This window comes from Microplitis demolitor, chromosome 5 (genome assembly GCF_026212275.2).
Source record: "Microplitis demolitor isolate Queensland-Clemson2020A chromosome 5, iyMicDemo2.1a, whole genome shotgun sequence".
NCBI lineage: Eukaryota > Metazoa > Arthropoda > Insecta > Hymenoptera > Braconidae > Microplitis > Microplitis demolitor.
Window position 1 is genome coordinate 9,183,646 of NC_068549.1, and position 27,735 is coordinate 9,211,380.

The 27,735-nt window shown below is 29.6% G+C and overlaps 1 long non-coding RNA gene across 9 annotated transcripts in view; it reads left to right on the plus strand.

The window, feature by feature from the left end:
* Positions 1–2,008: 2,008 nt before the first annotated feature.
* The window catches only part of LOC103571361 (potassium voltage-gated channel protein Shaker), a 162,443-nt gene continuing 136,716 nt past the window's right edge, over positions 2,009–27,735 (plus strand). The window contains exons 1-7 of one of the 9 annotated variants that reach the window (XR_001345352.1): positions 2,015–2,212; positions 2,314–2,411; positions 2,518–2,883; positions 13,036–13,168; positions 13,372–13,497; positions 13,576–13,614; positions 13,702–13,995. This is a non-coding gene — a long non-coding RNA (potassium voltage-gated channel protein Shaker). Of the gene's footprint in view, positions 2,213–2,313; positions 2,412–2,517; positions 2,884–6,906; positions 7,016–13,035; positions 13,169–13,371; positions 13,498–13,575; positions 13,996–27,735 lie in introns of those variants that run through there. The other 8 variants (XR_549038.1, XR_549040.1, XR_001345351.2 and 5 more) reach the window with 8 other exon arrangements.

The following is a 27,735-nucleotide window of genomic DNA, read 5'->3' on the forward strand; positions in this document are numbered from 1 at the left end:
CTGCTCAGATATAATAATGTATGCATTTTATTATTATTGAAAATTGTTCGTATCTAGTTATTTACACTCACATGATCACATATGTGGGTCAGCGCAGTGGATAGCATCAAAGACTTTGAATCGAAAGAATGCAGGTTCGAGCCCAGCAGTCACCGGGATTTTTTCATTAATTATAATCATTTATAATTCCTCTAAGTAACGTTTCTAATATATCAGATTACATTTCGGATGGAATTGAAATTATCTAATTTCTTTTTTCACAATTAAATATTTTTTTTAATAGGGATCCCCGGGGAAAAAAGTTTAGATCTGACCACATATAATTATATCTGATCAGATTTGGACAGATCTCTCCAGACAGAGACAATTTAAAGATCTGGCCAGATCTGCTTTGTTAGCTCTGATCAGATATAATTATACGTAGTCAAGTCTAAACCTTTTTCCCCGGGTAGACCTTGTCTCTAACTCTTGGAGTGACGGAACAAAAAATTATAGCCCCTTCTTTTGACTCGTCCGTGTCTGCGACTCTTACGGTCACGAAACAAGAAGTTATAGCCCCCTCTAATAACTAATCCGTACCTTTAACTCTTACAGTCACGGAACGGCGGACTTCAGCGCCACCATTTGTGCGTTTTTACAGTCCCGGCTACCCCAAAAAGTTCCCGATTGGATCTCGATGTGGCAAAGCCAATATGTCGTTTATTTTTGCATTAGGCTATCCCAACAAGTTCCCGATTGGGTTTCGATATGGCAAAACCAATAAAAGTTATTTATTTTTGCATTGGGATATCCCAACGAGTTCCTAATTAGGCCCCATTTAAGAAAAACTAATGTTGGGTAGGTAATTTTTGCATTGCCTTATCGTAACAAGTTCTCAACTGGGTCCCGATGTGCTAGAACCAATAACAGTTAGTAATTTTTGCATTGGGCTATCCCAATTAATTCTCAATTAGGTCCCCCTCAGAAAAAACTGATGTTGGGTAACTCGTTTTTGCTTTGGGATATCCCAACAAGTTCCCAAATTTCTAGTCGGGAAGGATATAACTTTTCATTCAAAGTAATAACTTATTTTTTTCTTTAATCTGCCAGCTCATCTAATAAGTTTCAATTTCCGCAGCTTAACTTATTGGTTCAACGATTTTTTTAGAAAAAACTCGGATTGAATAAATTCTAGTAATGAAATTAGCAAAGGAAAATTATTATAAAATCTAACAGTTAAATTAATAAAAAAAATATTACTTTCTCTGACAATCAGTAAGTTATAAAATAACACGCATACATTTATTTTTATGACTTTCAGTTTAGATAGAATTTTCGAAGTTATTATAATGATTTTTAGTCAATGATTAATGTATGTACAATGAGAAAATTAATTCCAATTTAGCTTCTCGATGGTTTTTTTGTATTTTTCCCAGTATTGATAAAAGAGAACTTAAAAGTGGAAAAACTTTCATTACTATGCAGCAAAAAATTATTCTTGAGGTAAATATTTTTACATGGCAATTGATTGTATAAAAAATAGACTAATCAATAGCATGATAAAGAATGACATAGAGCGTAACTGAGAAATAAAAAATAAGTAATAAAACTATCACATTGACATGTGCTTTCAATAATAATATATTTAAAGTAATAAATAAACCACTCCTAAGATTAAAATTAAGAGCTCAAATTTTCAGAGAAATTTTTTCAACACGTTTAAAAAAGTTTCCTAACAACAGCGAGCTAAAAAGTTAATTTCTAATGAAGCACTATATATATAAGTTCGGTTTTTTAAGCTAAGATTGTTTAGTTCAATTTAGTAACTTTGAAAGCTGTACATTATTGAACGTATGCCACACTTTAAAAGTGAAGTACGAGACGTTATTCTACAGATAATTTCAAAATAAAAGTATTTTAGTCGAGTGATATTGTGGGAAAGCAGTGCGCTGTTCTCGCTGCACAGCAAGACGTAGAGGAGGGGACGGTGCGTCACTGCCTGCAGTAAATCCAGTAGTTAGGTGAAACACTAGGATCCGTACGGTAGCTTTATATTTTTGCTCTCGTCAGTTTAACACGCTATTCAATCGTACTTTGTATTAAATTGGTTAGAGTGAGTGAGTTTATGATTATGATTTATCATAGCTATGGTTATCATACCAATAACTTTGTTAGTTAGAACTTTTTATCGATAAATATTAATATCAAGAACAACAAAATAATGTTGTCTGAAGTAATTATAAGTTAATTGCTAAATATAACAGTTTAGAAAATTTTTAGAAAATTATTAGTATTATAGTAAGAAGTTAACTATGATGTTTCTTCCTTTTATAGATTAAGAGGGAATGGACTTTTATTATGTGCTACTGAACTTTATTCCCATGTTATTTGCATTGTCTTTAAAAAGGCATTTTTTTGACTTATACTATTAAGTAATTAGTTTTAGTATTTAGATATATCAAATTTGTCGATAACAGAAACAATTGAAACAAGTGTTTATAACAAAGCTATGGTTTTTTTTTCATTTTTCTTTTATAGATAAATTTCAAGAGTTTATAAGTACTTCGGATCTGTGGCGCTGAATGTGATTTTGTGGACTAAGATATTTCAGTTTCGATCTGTTTATTGAATAATATATGGGTGACAGTTCCATTTATTCAATATTGTACAACTCGAACATGAAGCGGAGAGAGTAGGCTATATGCCACATGACAAACCCGAATATTGGTCAACGTAAATCATCTCTACTAATTTTCTATTTAGATAAAAAAAAAGCTCTGATATCAAGAAAACAATTTATTAAGCGATTCTAACAAAGCTTACAGTTTTCTTTTGTGAATTATTATAAAAAAAAAGCTGATTGAAAATATTTTCCTGGACATCAATTGGTCTGTTTATTGAAAAGTACGTACATAAACACGTTATCTTTCACATAGTTGTCACTAGATTGAGTTCATTTTTGGATCATTGTCTTCAAATCTTTGTTTAGTTAAGTCCTCCTCGATTTCACAATTGTAGCCCTTACCACTTTTATTTATGATTAATTAAAAGTCATGACCGGCGTCACATTTTCATAAGTAAACTAATATGTAAAAAAAAATGTTATATAGATATATATATATATATATATATATATATATATATATATAGATATATTTTTTTTGCACCGATGCTGACCTAAGAGATTGTCTGCACACCTCATTTTTTATTATTATTTTCAGTCTTCTTCCTTCGACTGTTGACGCAAACAGAAGCATCATAGTAGCGAAACAAAAAAAAAGTTGCAAAATTTTGAAGTGGGCAAATCTGAATAGGTTCTCATTAGGGCCATTTCGAGATATCCTTATAAGAGAAAAAGGAATTTGCCATCAGACAAACCTGACCAGGTCCTCATCAGGCCCATATCAGGATTGTTTTACTAAAAAAAAGTAATTTTTTGTCAGGGAAAACTGATTAGATTCTTATTAAGATCAAAGTATGATAGCCTTATCGCAAAAAAAATTATTTGCCAACGGGCAAACCTGATTAAGTTCATCTAAGCTTCTCAGGATAACATTCGAATCAAATGTTGCTTACTCGCTTTTTTACAGGCTAAAAGTTACTCAACATTTTATTGTTAATGTCCGACTAAAATTTTTTCTAATTTGCCTAAAGTACCATGAGAATATAATTCAAGATCTAATTTGACCGTAGAAATTTCTAATTTCTCTTTAATGGTTGATTAGCCCCCAAAATTTAAACAAACTACTAAATAATAATGTACTGATTATGCATAAAAGTAATGAGTCAATCATTACATTAGGGACTTTTCATTTCTTCATCCGTCACTCTTTGGTATCATAATAAATGTACTATTTACACTTACACAATCACATACGTGGATCAGCGCAGTTGATAGTATCATAAACATCAAATAAGAAGGATCCAGGTTCAAGCTCAGCAGTCGTCGGGACTTTTTGTCAATATCAATCATGTTTACTTCATCAAAGTTAATACTCCTAATATATAAGATCACATTTACGATCTAATTACATTGTTTTTTTTTCTCGCAACTTAATATATTTTTTGAAACCATTTCCAATAAAACCATCTTGATAAGGGCTTTATGGGTAATCTGCGTTACATCCTCATCACGCCCTCATCAGGTAAGCCTAATCTTGTCCTTATCGGGTTATAAGGTTAACATGATCGGACCTATATAAAACTTTTTAGTCGAGTCCTAACCTCACTATTCTAGAAACCTTGGTTATAATTATAGTAACCAAATGTCAAAATAGATTGCTTAGTTAACTAAACTGCCTCCTACGTGCATCGACTTTCACTACATTATAACTCAAATTTAAATTAAATTTTTCGTATCCATCATATCAATCGACTAATTGAGTCATCATACAAATTAGATACATTTTCCGTATATGATCTGTAATTTCCTATGCAAGAGCTACCAGAGTTGAACGACAGGGCCCTACTTGACCCAGCACTGGGGAACCTAGCTTTGGTACACCGATATTGGCCCATGCTTGGCTCAAAATTGGGCACTCAGTCCTGGCCATCCCAATCATTACCCGAGTCTGGGCTAGGACTGGGTAACCTAGCTTTGGCCATCCAATGGCAAGCTAGACTTGGGCCAGGACTGCCCCGACTAGAAATTTGAGTTAGGCAGTGGTTTAGCCCGAATAAGGCATGCCGAATTCCAGACTTGCTCCAAACGAGGCAACCAAACTAGGTCAAGATCCCAAAAGTAACGTAGTTGCGAGGCCCTGCCTAATTTGGTTTCCTTCTTAGGCAGCGGTTTAGAAACCATATTTCGCATACGAGCCTTATGCTTATACATAGAAATTGGCAATATACAGTCATGTATGACTTAATGATCATATAAGTTTGTTTAACTCAATAAAAAAAAAATTTTTATTTTTTATCGTTTAAAATTCTTTTTGCAATGCAATTAGCATCAGAAGTACTAATTTAGTGTTACATTAATTTCCAATCAAATTAGAAATTTTTAATTCAAGAAAAAACGAGAAACTTATCGAGGACCGATATTGTGGGATTCGAACCCGAGACCTTACGCACGAAAAACCGACGCTTTAACTACTACGCTACATTACCGATTGTGGCTTCTAAGTTTATTTATGCTACTTAAATATTATTCGGTACCAGCCGGGAATTCCAAAGATATACCTAACTTAGGCAATGACGAAGACTTTCCTAATAATAGCCAAATTTGACATACCTAACTTTAGCAAACCTTCGGTCATCCCAATCCGATCTTGGTCAGAAATTCCAATATTAGCTACCATTGCTACCAATGTTTACCTGAGCTTGGGCCAAGACTGGGTGCTCCTACCTTGGCCCTCCAATGGCAACCCAGATTTGAGCCAAGGTAGGATTACCCAAGTTTGGCTATACTTATGGCTTAATAAGTAGATCATATATAGGTATTATTTCAACATTAGTAGGTTCATCCAGTAGCTAACGTTCAGATCTAGCAATTCGATCCACATTATTTACCTCCCTCAGATGGTTTAAACTTTAATGATCATGAATTCTACGAGGTTAATAATAATAAAATTTTTTTTTAAATAAATTTATTTGTTTCGTCGATGTATGGGTGAGATCTGGCAACAAAGCATAGGCCAGGCCGGGCAACGATGCATGGGCCAGATCTGGCAACGAAGCTTGGGCCGCGACTGGCTTACAAGCTTGGCCCAGGGTTCCAGAAGTCGGCCCAAGCCTGAGCACGTGGTACTTTTCTCTGTGGGTTATGTCTATCAGAATTAATAAATTTTATTTCACTGATATTTCTTTTAATCCAGTTGCCCTATTTTCCAACTATTGTTGTCATATCAAACTTAAAATTATGTCCTAAATCGAAGTGATCTATTGCTAATGCAGCTTCTTCTATCTATAAGATCTCGCTTGGATGGCGATTATATTTATATCGACAAAGATTTTCTTAAGACATTGTTGAATTTAGCTAACATAAGTTTTGTCACACTCACACAGCACTTTATAAATTATATTTGACATTAGAATTTCATTAATTAATTTAGTTAAGGCACATTTAATCTTTAATAAGTTATGAACAGTTAATTCGATATTGATATTTTTTAGATGTCTGTGAACATTATAAGATAATTTAAAAAAAAATGAAAACTTTATAAATGTTTCCACCGTTTTTGTATTATTAGGTATCCAAGGCTGATTCTAATTCACAATATTGAAACATCTCTTAAGAATTGCTATGGGATAATGATTTGCGGTTAATAGTGTCTCAGTATCCACCAAGTTATCCTTGTGGAACTCTTTGTGACGTAGATTCAATACCCTATGCAGCAATCCTATGATTAATCGTAATTTTTAGATGGATGGATAGTTTAAAAAGTAATTTAGTATTCGTCTAGAGCTGGTTGATATGACGAACCAACCAGTTTTCAGAAAATTTTCAGATGCTCTTATTATTTATGTATCCAGAAAAGATATATTATTTTGTTTTCTTATTTTAATTGTAAATTGATTTTTTTTATTAATATTATTAAAAAAGTTTAATAATATGTCACTGTGTCTATCGAGAACCAGCATGATAGTATCGCCCATGTATATTTCAATCAACAGTAAAGTGAAAGGCAGTTTCTCTAATGCTTTAGTTATTATATCATTCATTATTATGGCTGCTGGTCTTTCGCGCAGGTGACGAATAGGATCTCGGAGGACCAGAGGCTTTAGGTCATCGTCGTTGCAGAGCACTTGAGTTTGAGGGTCTGAGTGAAGTGTCACGATTATATAATCAATATATATATATATATATATATATATATATATATATATATATATATATATATATATATATATATATATATATATATATATATATACAATAATTACATACTATTGCTTGTGATTATTTATTTGAAGTTTAATTTTATATACGTGGTATTGAGTGTAAGTGCGAGTGTGTTCCTGCTATCTCAACATCACCGTCGTCTCCCAGGTCATATTCCAGCAAGGGAAGGAAATGCAGCGAGGCGTTCCAACAGTAAGTGGAACAGTTTTACCCTGGCTACACTTTTGGTCCTTGTCTTTCCACGTGTATAATGAAATATTCTTACGTATATATATTAGACTGTGCCAAATGAAATCGATATTTTTTTTTCGGTCCATATGAAAATTAGGTTGTCTCATACAACAAAAAAATCGTGTTAAAATTTCAGCTCAATATGTCCATTTTTCAGTTAGTGCTCGAGTAAATAAGAATTTTCCGAAAAAAAATTTTTTTGTCCCAACTTAATGTTCTATAACTTATTAAATATAACTGATTAAAAAATATCCAAGGTGCCATTTTGTAGGAAATGAAATTCTCTACAAAAGTAACTTTTGATCGAATGAAAAAAGTCAGCCACTTTTTTACTGCAGTCATTTGAACCTAATTTTTTTTAAGAATTTACATTTATATTTATTATAAAATGCTTATAAAACAATGTTACTATGTATGAAACCCATGAATTAAATTTTTTTAGGAACCTTTATGATCTAAAAAATAATTTTCATACTTAAAGTAATAAAACTAACATTAAACTATTGATATTAACGATTTTTCTTATCAGGTCCTTACCAGGATATCCTCGTCAAATCCTTATCAGGGTGGCCTTATTAGTTATTAATTTAAAAAAAATATTAAATTGCGAAAAATAATAAGAGAATGTTAATTCGATCGGGAATATTATCTATTGTATTGAGGGCATTAGTTAGAGGAAGTAAACATTTTTTTTATTGACGTAAAAATCCCGATGACTGCTGGGTTCGAACCTGCGTCCTTTCGATTCGAAGTCCTTGATGCTATCCACTGCGCTGATATACATTTGTGATCTTGTAAGGATAGATATTATATTGACTATGATGTCGAAGAATAACTGATGAAGAAGTAAAAAATCCGTGCTGCAATGATTGAGGTGATTTTTATATAATATTCATTTCTACTTTGTTTAATTTTTAGCCTGTAAATAAAATATTTAAAGGGATTGGATAACTTTTATCTGAATAAAGATATCCTGATGAGGTCCTAACAAGGAACTTGTCAGGTTTGCTCTAATAAGACAAACCTTATATTAACCTGACAAGGTCCTTACGGTGCTTCAGGCAAATGAGGAAAAAATTCAAGTCGTGATAAGAGCTTATGATTTGTCGGGAGAACCTATTGCAAACAATCTGGAATTTGCTTACAATGAGCAGCAACAACTTGTAGTAGGAATTATTTTAATTTATTTGTTTATTAATCATATAATTAGCTTGTAGCAGGTACAGTTGATCTTTGCAATAGGTTTTTCTGACAAATCATTAGCTCTTAAAAAGTAGTAACAGAATTGAAAGAAAATTTTTTGCACACACGAAGATCACTTATTCCTTTAATTGAATGTTTATGGGTATTATATTATCATAAACAATGTATATTTTTATTAATAAAGTAATAATTTTTGATAAACGGTATGAGAATCTCAAAATCACAATTCTGAACGATATTCTAATGCAGATAAAAATCAATAGAAAGATTAAATGCGAAATACGTCAAAACGAGAGAAAAGTATTGTTAGAAAAATCGTTAATATCAATAGTTTGATGCTAGTTTTATTACTTTAAGTATGAAAAATATTTTTTAGATCATAAAGGTTCCTTCACTTAGTAACATCGTTTTATAAGCATTTTATAATAAATATAAATGTAAATTCTTCAAAAAAATTAGGTTCAAATGACTGCAATAAAAAAGTGGTTGATATTTTCATTCGATCAAAAGTTACTTTTGTAGAGAATTCCATTCCCTACAAAATGGCACCTCGGACATTTTCTAATCAGTTATACTTAATAAGTTATAGAACATTAAGTTGGGACAAAAAATTTTTTTTTCGGAAAATTCTTATTTACGAGAGCGCTAACTGAAAAATGGACATATTGAGCTGAAATTTTAACACGATTTCTTTTTTGTATGGTACAACCTAATTTTCGTATGGGACCGAAAAAAAAAATATCGATTTCATTTGTCACAGTCTAATATATATATACATATTGATGTCTCTATTAAAGTCGGGATTGGTACCAAATTTTTAATTTTTAGTTATACTTTCAATTTTTAGACACCATAATAAAAAAAAATTTGTTTTTTTTTTTTGAAACACCCTAATATATATATATATATATATATATATATATATATATATATATATATATATATATATATATATATATATATATATATATATATAATATTGAAAAAAATAATATAATATTAAAAATATAATATTAAAAAAAAAAAAAAATGACAATTGATATTTTATTTTTCAAAATATTAAAATTACTACAACTCAGAAACTATGGACTTTAGCGACTTGACTCATAAAACTTTTTTTGAAGAAAAAAAAATTTCCTATAAAATTCCCATTTAAATGTTTGGTGTGCATTCATTGTTTTACGTTCTGCAAGCCAATAAAGGTCAATTTGGTACGAAAAATGACTTCCACAACGAACACAAATAAAACAGCTGGAATTACAGCTAAGTAACCACGGGCACTTTTGAAGAACACCAAATGCTCTACAATTTGCGACCAAAACCGCGCCGATATCATAAAACGCAGCTTAGTATTAGAAAGTTAAAAAAAACGTAATTTAATTTACGTGTATTTTAAACGGAAAATCTTGTAAATCAAGTCAAAAGTACTTAGGATTGGAATTAAGAGATCAAACTTTGTAAGGATTTCTGTTTTAGTATAAAAAACAATATTTTGCTTGATGAGCAACAAAAAAAATACTTTTGCCGGAAACGAAGCATCCTAATGTATATATATATATATATTAGACTGGTTAAAAAAAAGTGACTATTTTTTTTTTTTTTCGAAACAATTCCATTTATACCTCCAAGGAGGTGTAGATAGATGCCTGTTAAAAGGAGAGCTCTTAATATCAATATTTAGAGGTCGCTCATCGCAGATTTTTATTTCCCATTGAAGTAACATTGGAAAAAAAATTTTAAACTTTGGAATTTTATATTCCGGTTCAGAAGCAAAGTGCCGGGATGAGCGATACATATTTTTATAGAAAATTAGTTGCTCTACAAAAAAGGTTTCTTATCATTGCTTGACAAATTGACTCCTTCAAAAGTTATTCAATGTTAAAATTTAATTTACAGTAAATTTAAGTTTCTTTTCTTGATTTCTGACAAAATGTTAAAACTTATCACTTAAAATCACAAAATCATTCATGGAAATTTTATGAATGATTATCTAAGGAATAGTAGCACCAATTAAAAATTCTAGATTTAGAAATCTCTAGTTAAAATGATAAATAACCCCATTTGAAGTTTATTAATTTTCCATGTGAATGTTATTAAAAAAATAACGAAGAACGAGGAGCAATTACATTATCTTTTACAAGTCGTGCAAGAACATCGTCGACGTTTTCCGGATTGCAACAAAATAACTTTGAAATAATTATCCGTACTTTTTGATAAAAATTTATACGCTTTCAATTGGAGAAAATATTGTTTTATAACCCTGGTTGGATGGAACCATTGGCCAAAGCTTGGGCCAAGCCTTGGCCCGTCGTCAGCCAATGCTCCTCGGCTTAGCGCAAGGCTAGGGTCGAGCCTTGGCTGACCATTGGGCGAGCCATGGTTCAAAGCTTGGATGGTAGCCATGTTCCAAGCCTTGGGAAACAAAGTATCAAGCCTCGGCCGAGCCTTGGGAAACGAAAAATTGAGCCTCGGCCAAACCTAGGGGAGCAAAAAATCTAAGGCTCGCCCAATGCTCAATCTATAATATTGTCATCTAAATTAATAAATATAATTTAAACAAAGTTTGATTACAATTTCACGACATTACATCGGAGTGTAATTAACTAATTACTGAATTAATGGGAAATAACGAATGAAAGTATTTGGGCGCTACTGGGATTCGAACTGAGATCCTCCTGATTACTAGGCCGGGACCCTATCCACTGTGCTAAATCTAATGTTTAGATAATGATGATTTTTTGCTTGTCAATTATTTAAATACAATTTAATTCAGAAATATTACATCGTAAAGATGAGGTGAAATGTAGTTTTATTTAATGAACTTAAAATTGTCTGATGAGTAATGACATATATATATATATATATATATATATTATATATATATATATATATATATATATATATATATATATATATATATATATATATGTATATATATATATATATATATATATATTATATATTATATATATATATATATATATATATATATATATATATATATATATATATATATATGTATATATTAATTTGTAAATTTATGATTTGATATAAATGAATAAATTAAGAGTAAGATCAAGCAGTACTACTATATTGTTTATTGAACTTTAACATTTATATTAACTAAAGTTTTGTACATAGCAATAAATAATTAAATGAAAATTATTGTATATTAAATAATTTAACTTTTTAGGAAATTTCAACTCTTGATATTAATCGTATACTCGGTGGACCGTTATACCCTGGTCTTCTTTATATACATATATAAAGATATATGTAAAGTTGCTAATTTTAATATTAAATAAAAATTTAACCTAGGTTGAGACATTGGCTAATGGTCAGCTGCCAAGGCTCGGCTTGACTAAAATTAAACTATCGAGTCCAGCCTCGGCCGATCCTTGGGCCAATGGTCAGCGGCCGAGGCTCGATTTAACAAAATTCAAACCAAAGGGCCTAGGCTTGGACCAGGTCTGGTCCCATGGTTATTTCCAAGGCTTGGGAGATTACAACTGGCTCAAGGCTCGGCCAATTGATACCGTCGGCGATTCCTTCCTGGGAAAGTAATGTTAAACGAAATATTTATGTAGAAATAAATTTTTATATATTGATGGATTTTAAACAGTATTTCTTTTAAGATTGGCATTTTTTTATCGACATATTTTTATTTATTCATCTATTTTTTGAAGGAAATCTAAAACGTGAAACGATTAACTTCGCAAATCTAGAATTTTTAACTGGCCCTACTTTTTCCTAGATAATCATTTATAAAATTTTCATGAAAGATTTTATGATTTTAAGTGATAAGTTTTAACATTTTGTCAGAAATCAAGAAAAAAAACTTAAATTTACTGTAAATTAAACTTTAACCTTGAATAACTTTTGAAGGAGTCAATTTGTCAAACAATGATAAGAAACCATTTTTGTAGAGCAACTAATTTTCTATAAAAATATGTATCGCTCATCCCGGCACTTTGCTTCTGGACCGGAATATAAAATTCCAAAGTTTAAAATTTTTTTTCCAATGTTACTTCAATGGGAAATAAAAATCTGCGATGAGCGACCTCTAAAAATTGATATTAAGAGCTCTCCTTTTAACAGGCATCTATCTACACCTCCTTGGAGGTATAAATAGAATTGTTTCGGAAAAAAAAAAAAAAAAATAGTCACTTTTTTTTAACCAGTCTAATATATATATATATATATATTAGGGTGCTTCGTTTCCGGCTATATATATGTAATTATTCTGTCGATTGAATTGCTCATTTAATATTTTATTTAAAAAATCTGACTGATTAACTGCGTACTGAATTTTACTGAGAACAATGGAACCCGCCCTCACCGTAAATAAGTTTACGTGCTTAATTTATTTATTGTCTATATTTAATTAATTACTTATTCAATAAGGTGTGTTTGTAATGATTCACATGGACCAATATAAATTTTTACTTTTAAAATTTTGAACACTCTGTTATGAAAGTGAACGATTTTTGGAAAAATCAAGAAGTTATTGTATTCACCTTGATTATCAAAATCGAGTTTTCATCAGATAATGATGTTTTGAGGTCCTACGAAACTATTCTGACTATTTCCAGAATAATGATCGAGTGTGTGTGCGTGCGTGCGTGCGCGCGCATGTGTGTGTATGTGTGTGAATAAAACGCAAAAACTACCCATTACGGTAGTTAACTTTGAGGGCCGATTTCAGCCCCTATATATGTTTTTCTGCAAAAAATAAAATATGTGTCTCTTAGAATTTGATGTAGAATAACATATTTCAGTAGCAGTAAAATCGGGAGAAACCACTTAGGATACCTTCCCTTCTAGTAACCCAAAAATACTGCCGATCTAAAGCCGGATGTGCAGTCGAAACAATTCAAATTTCCCGGTTACAACAAATTACTATCAAGTGAGGTATGTAAACATATTTTTCGTTTCGAAAATTATGTGAATTTGGACTGAATAAAATTAATTATCTAAACTGATTTTTTATAAGAAAACGAAAATAAGACAAATATTTTAGTTTTCGACCACTTATTGAATGAAATTAGCTAGCAATACATAGATTTTTAACGAATTATCGTAATAATTAATAATTGTCTTTTATGTTTTAATAGATCTGATGTCTTTCTACTAGCCATTTGTGAGGTGATTATAAAATAGATAAATGACTGATCAAGACTATATTGAAGGGCATAGATAATATTTTTGTAATGAAAACTTCTCGTCTTTGGCAGGAGATGGTAAATATTATAAAAAAAAAAATTATATATCACTACGCATAAATAAAGTATTAATAAATAAAAGAGTTGATTTTTTAGTTATAGATGGCAACAAAACGAGAAGCCATAATATAATGGGTAATGGCACTAAACAAATAGTAGTTTATAAATTATCATCAGCTGGTTGAAATTCTAATTGATTCAATGGTTTTTTGAATAACACAGATCAAAATAAGTTATAAAAACGCTAATGGTGATGAGAAAGATCAATATCAATAACTCATCTCTTAAACAATAAAGTTAAACGATGCGCGATGGGAAGATGATTGCACCCTCTGCAAAATAAAACTCGAAATATTTGACTGTGTTAACTTTAATAAATTACGAAATCGATTTAAATTTATTAAGTAATGTATTTATTTAAGAATTTATGAATATGATTCATGGAAATTAATATATTCCATGAAGTAAATTATTTTAAGGTAAACAATTGAGAATCGTAAAGATGTTGCAGCAATGAAAAAAAATCTCGTTTTTGAGTGTATAAATTATATTTCCTACGTTATATTTCTTTAATAATTATTAATAAAACAAAAAAAAAATGAATAATTTTTATTGAAAAATGTCCTATCAAAGATATTGTTTAAACAATTCGTAAAAGGTTTTTAATTTTGAAAAACAAACAAAAAATATCAATAAAATCTCAGGGAAAAATTTTTCACAAAATTTCATGAAAATTCATAAAATTTTACAAAATTTCATAAAAAATATTACATCACGAAAAATAAATTCTAAGTAGATCTTACACATTGATCTAATGTATGAAGACTACTTTCTTTAAAATTACGGATATAGACTAATTATGTTGTTTATTAACGAAAAAATCCTGGCGACTGCTGGGCTCGAATCTACGTCCTTTCGATTTGAAGTCCTTGCTGCTATCCACTGCGCCGAGCCACGTACGTGATTGCGAATAAATAAATTGTATATTTATCAAGATATGGAGTGTTAAACTTCCATACGAAATTTGATATAATTTTCTAAGATTTTATGAAATTTTATATTATTTTGGAGGAACTGATAATTTCATAATGAGGTATATAACATATCGCGTCACAGATGCTATAAGGGCGTATAAATTTTTGTTTTTTTCAGGGAATGACTTAATTATATTTTATAAGTATAACAGAGACAAAAAAAATGTTTCCAAAAATCAAATTTTTTTCTACGCCTTTATTGCTCTCGGCGTTATTACCGGGAGCTATAAGGGCGTATAAAAAGGTTATTTTTCGAGAATCAACGTAATTATGTTCTAGAAGTACAATACTAAAAAAAAAAAATTTTTTTAATATTTCGTTTTTTTTCATACTTGAAAAAAAATTTTTTTTTTTTTTTTTTCAAAATTTAAATTTTTATTCAACTAACGAAAATAATTTTCCTAAGTTCGAACGTTTTCTATCATTCTTATACTTTAAAGTAACAATTACGTTGGTTCCGGACACTTAATTTTTCTCGTCTCTATTATACTTTAAGAAAACATAAATACGTCGGATTTCGAAAAAAAAAATTTTATACGCCCTTTTTTTTCCACTATATTAAATTGGTGTTAATACCGTACGATGGACGGTGTGGCTCAATAAGTTATAGATCAAATTGAACGGAATATAGTATAGTGCCGGATAGCTCAACTGGTAGAGCACTCGGCGCGATACCGACATGGTCTGGGTTCGATTCCCAGTTCGGGCTATCTATATTTTTCTCAATTTATCTATAAATTGTCTTATTGAGAAGGTTTGCATGTTTTAGGTTTCCACTATATTAAATTGGTATTTTATGGCTTATCAGCGGTAAATTTTGCAAGTATACGCCCTTATGACATCTGTAACGCGATATAATAACTCGGGAAAGTATGTTTTCATAAAATTTTATAAAATTTCATAAGAATTTATAAAATTAAAAAAAATTTCATGAAATTATATTAGAAACCATAAGATAATTTCCATAATATTTAATTAAATTTGATAAAATTTTGTAAAATTTCATGAAGTTTTTTAAAATTTAATCAAATTTTGTAAAAGGGGACAAAATGTAAAAAAAATTCATAAAGTTTTGCATTATTTTCATCAAGATTCCAAGATAAAATATAATGAAAATTTTATAAATTTATTACCAAGATCCGAAGAAGTATTGGTAAATATTTTTTTTTAATTTCTAAAATTTTTTCAAATTATATGCAATTTTATAAAATTATGTAGTTTTATCAAACTATGGAATTGTAAAAATATTTATAAAAATGAATGGAAACCAAGAAATAATTTTCATGAAATTTTAAATAATTTGATGGAATTTCGGGAAATTTTGCAACGTTTCGTGAAGACCAAATCTTCAATTATGTAAAATTACACGAAGTTTTTTAGAATTTTATAATATTTCATAAAACTTCAGATAATTTCATGAAATTTTATAAAAATATATAAAATTTCATACCATTAATTTCTTGGAATCTTCATAACAATTATACAAAATTTTATTAATTTTTATGAAATTTCATATAACTTTATGAATTTTTACAAAAATTTATGAAATTATGCAAAACTTTATGATATTTTATAAAAACAAAGTTCCCGGAGAGGAAAGTATAGAAAGTATGCAAACCAGCCTTGGTAGAAGCCTGGAATGATAACACAGTGACAGTCCTGGTTGATAGACTTGGCCCATACATCGACGAAACAAATAAATTTAATGAAAAAAAAAATTTATTATTATTAACCTTTCAGAGTTAATGATCATTTACGTTTAAACTATCTGAGGGAGGTAAATGATATAAAAAAAACTCGGTGAAAATTCTGCTGGGCTCTGGGCGCGAACTGCCTTCACTTTGATTGCTGGATCTGAACGTTAGCTACTGGACGAACCTACTAATGTTGAACTGATACTTTTATATGATCTACTTATTGAATCATAGGTATAGCCAAACTCAGATAATCCTACGTTGGCCAAAGTCGGGGTTGCCATTGGACGGCCAAGAAAGGGGAACCCGGTCTTAACCCAAGCCCGGGTAATCATTTTAACAGCCAAGGCTAAATCCTGGCCCAGACGCGGGTAATGATTCGGATGGCCAGGACTGAATACTCAATCTAGGCCAAGCATGGGCCAATATAGACGTGCCAAAGCTAGGTTCCCCGGTGCTGCTCCAAGGAGGGCCCCTTCGTTCAACTCTGGCAGCTTCTGCATGGGTTTCAGCCTTTCACGGAATTTCACAAAATTTTATGAAATTTCAGAAAATTTTACGAAATTTTACAAACTTCTATGAAATGTTGCGAAATTTTATGAAATTTCATAGAGTTATTTCATGGTTTCTGATAAAATTTCATAAATTATTTTCAAATCTTATAAACTTTTATGAAATTTTGTAAAACTTTGTAAAATTTCATAAAAATGTATACAATTTCATCCTAATAACTCCTCGGGATCTCAATAACAATTATGAAAACTATAAATTTTTATAAAATTCAGAGAATTTCATTAGTATAATTTCTTATATTTATCTTTTTATTTATTTTCGATCAAAATAAATATTTTAGTGAGGCCTCTCTTATAATACGATGTAAGTTTTAAAAATTACCATGTTAGATCGTAATTTGCAAATAGTAACTGTGTTCAGAGGTTTTCTCGTATGACTGTATATTTATATCGTTTGTACGGATCTTAAAAACTTACTAGACTTTTGGACCCTTCTGGGGCCGATTAGTCTAAGGCACGCCAATCAGTTCGCACTTGAAAGGTCTCTTGAAATTTCTACACAAATTTTACGATATTCACATTATAATTTCTATTTAAGAGCTAAAGACTATGTTATTTGACTAAAATATTGTTTCTTAAATGAAATTTCTAATGCTCTATCGTAAAAATTATGATTTTAAAGGTATATTCCACCTCTACAATAATCAATAAGAAAAATTCCGATGTTAAAATAGTAAATTTAACTAGATTTTTTTCCGTGTGCGAGTCCCAAAACTTCCAAAATTGTTTTCAAGCTCAATGAGCTCAGAAACGTAATTTTCAATATTTTTAACTTGACAATATCTTCGATTACATTAGTGTTTTCAAACTTGAAATCGATACGTTTCATGTTAAACTTGAAAAATTCACGACATAAAATATACTTAATAAACAAATGTTTTTAAAATTTTTATTCACGATTATATTCACAAAATCAATGCAATCAGGCAGCAATCAATGCCAGTGATTCGAATAAGGATTTCAATGATTTTTGACAAAGATTAGAACTTTAATATATAAAGTATCGAAGAAAAATGTCAAAAAAGGTCCAGGGAAAATTTTGTTCATGAAATTTCATGAAGATTTATAAAATTTGATAGAATTTCACAAAATTCTATCAAATTATACTAACCCGACTAGAAATTATCCCCAAGCATACATTGGGACCCCATTGGTTATTGATGGGGCAATCCCGATAGGGTTATCCCTATTGGGATAGAATTGGGAACATTTTGGGGCTACCCAACGTCAAAATTAATAATTTGCTGTTGGGCTTACCCGATTGAGAAATAATTGAGAACCTGTTGGGAAAACCCAATGCTGAAATTAATGATTCGACAATGGGCTTGCTTGATTGGGATATTATTGGGAACTTGTTGGGATGATCCAACGTCAAAATTAATAACCAGCTGTTGGTCGTACACTTAAAAAAAAAATTTTACTTTTAAAAATTTTAAACAATTTTTAAATGCAAAATATTTACGTTTTATCATGTATTTTTATAAAAAAAAAAAAATTGATTAAACCTTAAAAATAAAGAAAAAAAAACTAAACAACAGCAAAACATATTTTTGATCTTTTGCAGATTATAAATTTAATTATAAACTTAAAAAAAAAACTAAAACTTTAAGGGAAAAATAATCCATATGAAATATCTACTACTTTCATATGTTTAGATATTATGTGTTAAGATAAAAATCGAATAGTTGAGTATGTTAACACCAGTGACGCACGTGATGACAAAATCTTGTGACTATAATACAAGCAAAGACAAGTTCAGACAGGTTCGCTCATAAAACAAATAACTAATATGGACAAATCCCATATACATGTGACTCTTGCATTGGAAAACGTTCTAAGTAACTCATCAAGGCGTAATTTTTTCAATCTTTTACAGTTACAATACCATGCAATATAATTGATAGAAATACTAATAAAAAAAAGTGCTATTGCAGTGCGATATAATTAAAAAAAATATTAATAAAGTGCTAATATAGTGAATATAGGTTATAAAAATTACGTCTCGTGCAAAGTGAGAATTTGTGAAATAATTAATTTTTTTTTGTTAGTTAACACTAATATGAATTAATAGTAATAACGAAAGTTGAATGAATAAAAAAAAATTGTACCGTAATGAGAGGATTTAAATAAAAAATTTAATGAAGCAAATTTTTTTTATGATGGGATTTTAGTAGGATTTTATTGGGTTGGCCTCAAGTTTCGGTAGGGTGTACCCAATTGAAACCCTATAGGGTATGCCTAATTGGGAAATAGTTGGGTATACCCAATTGGGACCCAATAGGTATGATCCGATTGGGATCATCTTGGGTTATGCGTTACATCCCAACGTTCCCTATTGGGAACCCAATTAGGTACCAATAGGTCTTACAAAGTTTTTTCTAGTCGGGAATGAAATTTTGTGAAATTTAATAGTTTCATAAAAATTGTATAAAATCTTATGAAAATTATCTTATGGTTTACAATATAGTTTCATGAAATTTTTTTTAATTTTATAAAATTTCAATAGTATGATTTTATAAGCTTTCATGAAAATATTATTTCCTTGGTTATTACATGTTATATACTTTATTATGAGATTATCAGTTCCTCAAAAATTATAGAAAATTTCATAAAATTATATAAAATTTAGTGTGAAAGTTTAAAACTCCATATCTATCGAGAATCGTTATCAAACTATACTAGTTATTCATACGCGATTACGTACGCAGCTCGGCGAAGTGGATAGCAGCAAGGATTTCAAATCGAGAGGACGTAGGTTGAGCCCAGCAGTCGTCAAAATTTTTGGCCAATATAATTAGTCTTTCTCAGTAATGGCTTCATACCTTAGATCAATGTGTAAGATCTTATTAGAACTTTTTTTTCGTGTTGTAATATTTTTTTTGAAAAATTAATGGGGACTTTTAGATGGTAGAATTTTATGAAATTTTCATAAAATTTTATCAGGCCATTTTCACCATAAAATTTTATAAACCTTTATGAATTTTTATGAAATTTCATGAATTTTGATGAAATTTTATCGAGCCATTTTTAGCATAAAATTTCATCAAATTTTATTAGTAAAATTTTATGAATTTTTATAAGTAAAATTTTTTGAAATTTTTCGATTGCCGCAAGAACCATTCAAAACGGTTAATTAGTTCAAGAGTTAAAAGAAGTTTACACATACATACATACATACACACATGCATATGGACATCATTCTGAAAATAGTCAGAATAGCTTCCTAGGACCTCAAAACGTCGACATCTAATGAAAACTCGATTTTCGAAAATCGGAGTGCAAACAATAACATACCGAATTTTTGAAAATTATCAATTTTCATAGCGGAAAGTTAAAAATGATTTTGCCTGATCAATTATAATTACTAGCCTTTACTCGCCCGCTTCGCTGGGCATTTTGTAATGACTCTTTAGATGACTCTATATTTTGTTTCAATTGTTGATGTCAATATCCCAATATTTGCTGTATTTTTTTCATGGTTTACATGCGTTATTTATTAAAGTTTATGATCCCGAAAGAAAATTTCACTGCTCGCGAATAGTTTGAACAACATGAATTTATTTATCACCGCGCGCCGGTCACTTAGCTCTCTCAATACAATGCGCGGCCGAGCGTCTCAGACTTTATTGCAGCTTTGGTCAGTCATAATTCAAAGTAACATTTAAAAATATTATTACTACACAAATTTTATTTTTTTAAAACAATATCATGAATAATATAGTAAAGTAATTTTTTATTATTCAACTGAAACAGGAAAAACTAACTCCCCGGGAAAAAAATGATCAGACCTGACCATGCCTGTTCATGTATGATGAGGCCTAAAATTAGACATAACCATACCTGTCCATGCCTGTTCATGTCTGAAGCGTTAAGTACCCTCGGGCCTGATCATACCTGCCCATGTCTGTTCATGTCTGATCCAGCCTGATATATGGGATTGAGTTTAAAATCTTACCCGCCCGGCATCAATGTCAAAAAGATGATATAATGTTATCCAAAAAATGTTACCTTTAAGAGCTCAGAAAAATGTTATCGTTTTGATAACTTTATGTTGAGGTCATTTAAAAGAAATCTGAAAGTTAACAAAATGATAACTATTTATGGATCTCTCTAGAACATAAAAAAAATAACTTTCTTATGAGACTATTATAACCTTAACTTTCGTCAGCTAATGTCATTGTAACCTATAAGTAACAATGATTATAAACATTATTTATTGATTCTGCTCTAAAGTAATTACATATAATTAGTTATTATAAATACAATAGCAAAATGTCGAAAAGAAAAAATTTTTAAAATTTGTGTACAAGTAAAAAAGCCTTAACGAATACGTTGTTTTTTAAATAAATTACATAATTTTGAAAATTCATCTAGTGATGAAAGTGAAACAGTAGAAAATAATTCATGGTTTGTGAGTAATAGTATATCTTGTGATGAATTGGATGATGTTGATAATGAAAAAAATATTGATACAGACAATAATATTGATGGTAAAAAACTTAATGAAAATGAAGTAAGTAATTACAGTTCTGACAGTGAAACTAGTGGCAATTCTAACTCACGTATATTATCGATCTGTAATCAATTAAAAAAGAATGCTTTAGTAGCTATCAATGAAACAAGTTTATCATCAACACTAGCTTAGTGGGTGACTGATTTCAATATATCACGTGAAACAGCGAATAAACTCCTAAAAATATTAAAAACATTGAATCAAGAAGAAGTCAGTAATCTAGCTCTCGATTCTCGGACCTTACTTGGTACACCGGAAACAACGATAGTAACTCGTGAAGTTCCTCCTGGTCAATATTTTCATTACGGGTTAAAAAATGCCTTGACTGATCAATTGAGAATTATTGATTATTATACTCTACCGGACTTGATTGTCATTAATACTAATATCGATGGGCTGCCGATTGCTAAAAGTTCGACAAGTCAATTTTATCCCATTCTTGCGCAAATTCATCCCAAAGTTTCTCAGCCATTTGTAATTGGTATATATCATAGATATAAAAAATCAAAAATGTTGACATTATGATCTCCGTAAACTGATTTCTTTAAGATGTCTAAAAAATGTTATCTTTCTGACGTCTGACCGATGAGCTCTTAAAGATATCCTCAGATGGCGCGTAAGATGCTTTTCTGATCCCGAAGATAACAGAAAGATATCAATCTTTCTGTTATCTTCGGGATAACTATTTCGGATGTCAGATCAGAAAAATGTTATCTTTAAGAGCTCTGTATGTCATTTTTCATATCTGATCAGACCTGAAGACTCATACCTGTTCATATCTGAGCATTTTTTCCCGGGTAATCATTAAGTTTAATTATTAGTTAGTTTTCCCTGATTAATGTTTAATGAATAATTCATTTATTATTAATTAGTTAATAATAATTTATAAGTTATTATTAATTAATAATTAACTTTAGGATTAGTAAGTTTTCCCTGATTATTGTTCAATAAATAACTAATGTATCAATAATTACTTAATAATAATTTATAACTTATTATTGATTAATAATAGAGTTTAATTATTAGTTAGTTTTCCCTGTTTCAGTTTAATAATAAAAAATTACTTTACTATATTGTTCATGATATTGTTTAAAAAACATTAAATTCCCGGAAAAAAGTTCATATTTGGCTATATATAATTAGATATGATCATATATGAATCATATAAGTTTATATATGAGTCATACATGTTCATATATGACCATACATGAAGGCAGAGAAATTTCTTCTGACTTATACACAAATCATAAAAGAATATATATGGTCATGTATGGTCATATATGATACAATATAAAATATTTTTACTCGATATTCAGTTCAGATAAGATCATATATGGGCATATACGAACATATATGAAGATACAGCCGGGGAAAAAAGTTCATATAGCTATATATAATTAGATATGACCATATAAGATCATACATGAATCATATATTTTCAAATATAATTCATATATGAGTCATACATATTCATATACGACCATATATAAAGGCAAAGAAATTTCTTCTAACTTATACCCAAATCATATAAGATCGTATATGGTCATGTATGTATACAACATAAAGTATTTTTACTCGTTCAATCCACATATGATCATAAATGATCATATACAGACATATATGAGCATATAGACTTACGCGAAAAATTAAAGGAACAGAAAAATTTTATAAATTTTTTTGTGATTTGTCGAAGGCTATTAGTTTTTGAAAAATAATCGTAACGAAATTTTAAAAAAAGCATTTCATAGCTTGATATCTCTAGTTTTGGTGCATTTTTATCAAAATTTTTTAAGAGTTCAGGCTACTGCATAAACATGAGAAATATCGCGAGACAAAAAATTTCTAAATGCAAGGAAATGACAAAAGAAAAAAAATTTCCAAAAAATTTTAAAAAATTTTCAATTTTTTTTTTATTTTTGGGAAATTTTTCATTTTTTTTTGGAATTTCCTTGCATTTGCTACGTAACTGACGCAAAAATTTGAAAAAGTTGGAAAAAAATTATTTTTTCATTTTGATTATGATTACACAATTAAAAGAACAAAACTTGTTTCTTTAATAGTTAGCAAAACTTTGATCGATCATTCCCAAAAAATGGTTCGATAGAACAATTTGAAAACTGACAGGGTTATTGGGGGTACATTAAGCTAAAAAAGTCCCTAGCAACATTAGTCTTTTCATCAATATTTACAGAGTAGTGGTTGATGTTCTTTTTTTGAAAGTCCTTTTTTTGTACTTACTTCTAATGGATGTTACAAATAAAAAGAATTTTTTTTTTTAGAAAAATGATGAAAAAGTCTTGTAGGGAATTTATTCAAGGTTTTAACGCCGCCCTTAAATTTACTGTGCAATCATTGGTACCTGAAATATCGATGATCAAAGCCAAAAGGATAATTTTTTGTTTGAAGGCTGATATCTCTGCGAAAAATCGTCCTACTAGGTTAAAAAAAGTCAAATTGAAGCTCGCAGTATTTCTCATGTTTGCGCAATAGCCGGAGCTCTTAAAAAATTTTTAATAAAAATGCACCGAAACTAGAGATTTCAAGCCATAAGATGCTTTTTTAAAAATCTTGATACGATTATTGACAGTTATAGCTTTCCAAAAATCACTAAATAATTTATAAAATTTTTTTGTTCCTTTAATTTTTTGCGTTAGTGTATGAACATGTATGAAGATACATTAAAAGTTCTTAACCGATATACAGGCCATATAAGATCATATATGATCATGTATGAAAATATATAAACAGATATGAAAAAATATAAAAAAATTTAACCGATATACAATCCATATAAGATTATATATGTTCGTGCATGATCATACATGAAAGACCATTAAAATTTTCAAATGATGTTCAACTTGTGTAAGATCAGATATGGTCAGGAATGAACATATTGGTAGGGAGCGCGACGAAAACGACATCTGATGGTTACAAAAAATCATGCTTGAGAATTATAAAAGCTATATAAAATCAGTGTAAAAAATAAAAATTCGTTATAAAATCATAATATAAAAATTTATCATGATATAAATAAAAAAAGTGCAATTGTATTTTTGATAGAGAAAATTAAATTAAATATATTTCGATATAGAAATTTTAACGAAATTGAAGTATAGAGTTTTATTTTTATTCATGATAATTTGCTTGTGAATCGTAACTAAAAAAGTACTAACTTATTATTTTTTTTTTTTTAAATAATTTTAAGGCAAAGATGAAAATCATTATCCAAACCGGATTTGAATCAATATTTTATAAAATATTGTTTTAATCTCAAACGATGAGCAAAGGCAAACATTAACGACACAATAACTATTATGAACTATTTTTAAACTTAATTTTCACGTGTTTATTTTTAACGAAAGCATGATTAAACGAAATTGTGCCCACAGCGAGCGCTGCGATCGATTCAGTTGTCCCCACCATGTACTAGGCTCCCTGCCAATATGATAATATATAAAATTTCTTACAAGTTGTTTAACTTTTATGAAATTAGATATAGTCAGGTATAAAGAGACACGAAAATTCTTTACACGATGTTTAACGCATATAAAATCAGATATGGTCAGGTATGAACATATATGATAAAACTTAAGTTTGAATCTTAAGTTTGACTTTTAAGTTAAACTTAAGTTTAAATTTTTTTTTTAATTTGTTGAAGATAAGAAAAACTTCTGATTCCGCATTAGAAAACAAACTTCTCAAATACTATGTAAAATATCAATATAAACGTAATGATTGTTGAGATTTCTAAGATCAATAGATAAACCTATTGAATAGTCCCAACTATTAAGTCCATGGTTGAGCAGGGTGGTAAAAGCTTCAACTGATACGCAGAAGGATCCAGGTTCGAATCCCAGAAAAATACCGAATACTTTTTCGTCGCTAGAAAAATTAGTAATGAGTGAACTATAACTATAAATAAATAAATTTCAATGAATGTTAATGAACAATAAAATTAAAAGATTATTTTCTTAGTTTAAACAATTTTTGTCAAACTTATATGTATATCATATATGATCATACCTAATCATATATGATCAGGCATGGCCAATTTTCATATATGATGATGCATATATGGTCAGGCATGAGATTTTTTTTTCCGGGTTTGTTTAGTAATAATATTTTTAATGTTACTTTAAACGATGACTGACCAAAGCTGTAATAGAGCCTTAGACGCTCAGCGACCGGCGCGCGGTGATAAATAAATTCATATTGTTTAAACTAATTGCGAGCAGTGTAATTTTCTTCCGGGATCTTAAACTTTAATAAATAACGCATGTAAACCATAAAAAAAATTTATTTGGTGTCTGAGAAGTCAATGAAATTTTAATTTCTTTACTTAAAAGTTGATTAACAATAGGATAATAAACAAAGAATTTGAAGTTATTAATACTTTCATAAAATATAGATATTTGACAATAAATCCTGAAAATGTCATGAATTTATCTTTAACAGTTGTTTCGGAATTCATTTCTTAATTAAAAGTACTCAAAATTTTTATTGCGAAAAAAATTGTTGTTAAAATGAAAATTTTAAAAAATCGTTTGAGGGTTTAATTTTTCATAGTGACTACATAAGAAAAAAATACATAGACTTAATTTTCATGATCAAGTGGAAAATGGGGGGTCCACTTGACGTGATCTTACTCATATACATAAAGATAAATTACATTTCCCATCATTGGTGGATCGAAGGCAGAAAAAAATTTTCTTTTGTGGGGCAGAGCGGCTCCCCTCCGGAAATTGATAATTTTTTTTTTTTTATAAATTATTTTCATCATTAAGAATGTATTTCTTTCTCTTGACAACTATTTTTGGTATTATAATACTCAAAAAAAAAAAAATGTTTTTAGGTGTAATAAATCGTTCTCCCTCGATTAGCTTAATTACTAATTGACAATTAGTAATTGCTATGTAATAGAAAAAAACAATTCTATGTTTCTTATTTGTCATCATTTTAAACTCAAAAAACGTGTTTTTTAATTTTTTAGATTACAGATGATTTTACATTATTTAAAAAATTTTATCAATCAAAAAATAAAATATTATTTTCGAATATTTTTAGTGGCGAAATTTGCCCCAGCTATAGAAAATCAGCCAAAAAATGGATTATGTATAATTGAAAGAATGCACAAAAGGATTTTGGTGTAGGTGTGGTTACTTCAATAACTAAAGATTAACACAAAAATTACAGATTATCAATTAGATGTTTTGTTAACAATATGTACACTGTAAACCTGTGAGAAAAATACGTAATAGCGAATGCGACGCAATAATAACGTGATAGCGAATGCAAACAATATTAAATTCACGTACAAAACTCGACACATGGTCGGTAGCGGATCAAAACGCGTTGTTATTAATTTATAACCAATTAGACGCGAGCAACAATTTTTTTTATATACTCAATAATCAGTAGCCTTGAAATACTAGCTAATTATTGAGGATACTTTTGCGTAAGTTAAGCGGAATTATCACACAAGAATAAATTATACTGAGCGAAGCCGTTAGACGGATAACTGTTTTTGAACTGAACAATCCACGATGTAGATTAATGGCTTGAGCAGGCGTCTTCTTCTTCGTTGCCGCTCGGTGGTGACGTGGCAGCCTTGCTCCCGGACGTAGCGAAAGTATACGAAGCTTTTCAAAATGATTAAGCTCGTGACTGAACAGATTAATATATTAAATTTTTTTTAATTTGACAATAAAAATATCAAAAAATCATTTTTTCAGAATTTTCAGCTGATCCATTTTGCCCCAGGTATTATTCGTCGGGTTAAAAATGCGCAAATACATCGGATTTATAGTAATTAGACGAAAAAAAAAATTTTTTTTTATAAAATTTTGGAGGTACCCCGTTTTGCCTACACTACCCCCTTCTGCCCCCCCCATAGATTAGGGTGGGTCAAAAAAATCAACAATTTTTTTTTTTTACAAATGCCACGGAAAAATGGGTTGCTAGACACCTTAAAAACGTTTTCACCAAATATGAGCTCTTAATTTTAATAGGAAGATCCTTCGCATTGCAGTTTTTTATTTTTTTCTCAATCCAATAAAAAAAAATCTGGGCGTCAGTTGACCCTGCGGGCCAGCCCCAAAACTTCCCGCTGCTTTCGACCTCAAAGAGCTCGAAAACAGTAGTGTAGATATATTTTCGAGCTCTTCGAGCTCGAAAATGCTATCACATGCAATTGTTTTTTTACGATCTTTTCAAGCTCTAACAAGTTATCTGTTATGCTGAAGTTTGAAAATTTAAGAATCGAAAATCATCAATGAAGCGGTTTTTAAAATTTAGTTCCTGATTATGTTCAGTAAAATAAGTGTATTGAGGCAGAAATCAATGTCAGAGATAAAAATCAAGATTTAAATAAGTTTTGACTCATGTAAGAAACAATAAAATATGAAATATCCGAAAAAAATATTAAAAACTACGTTTTATCGATT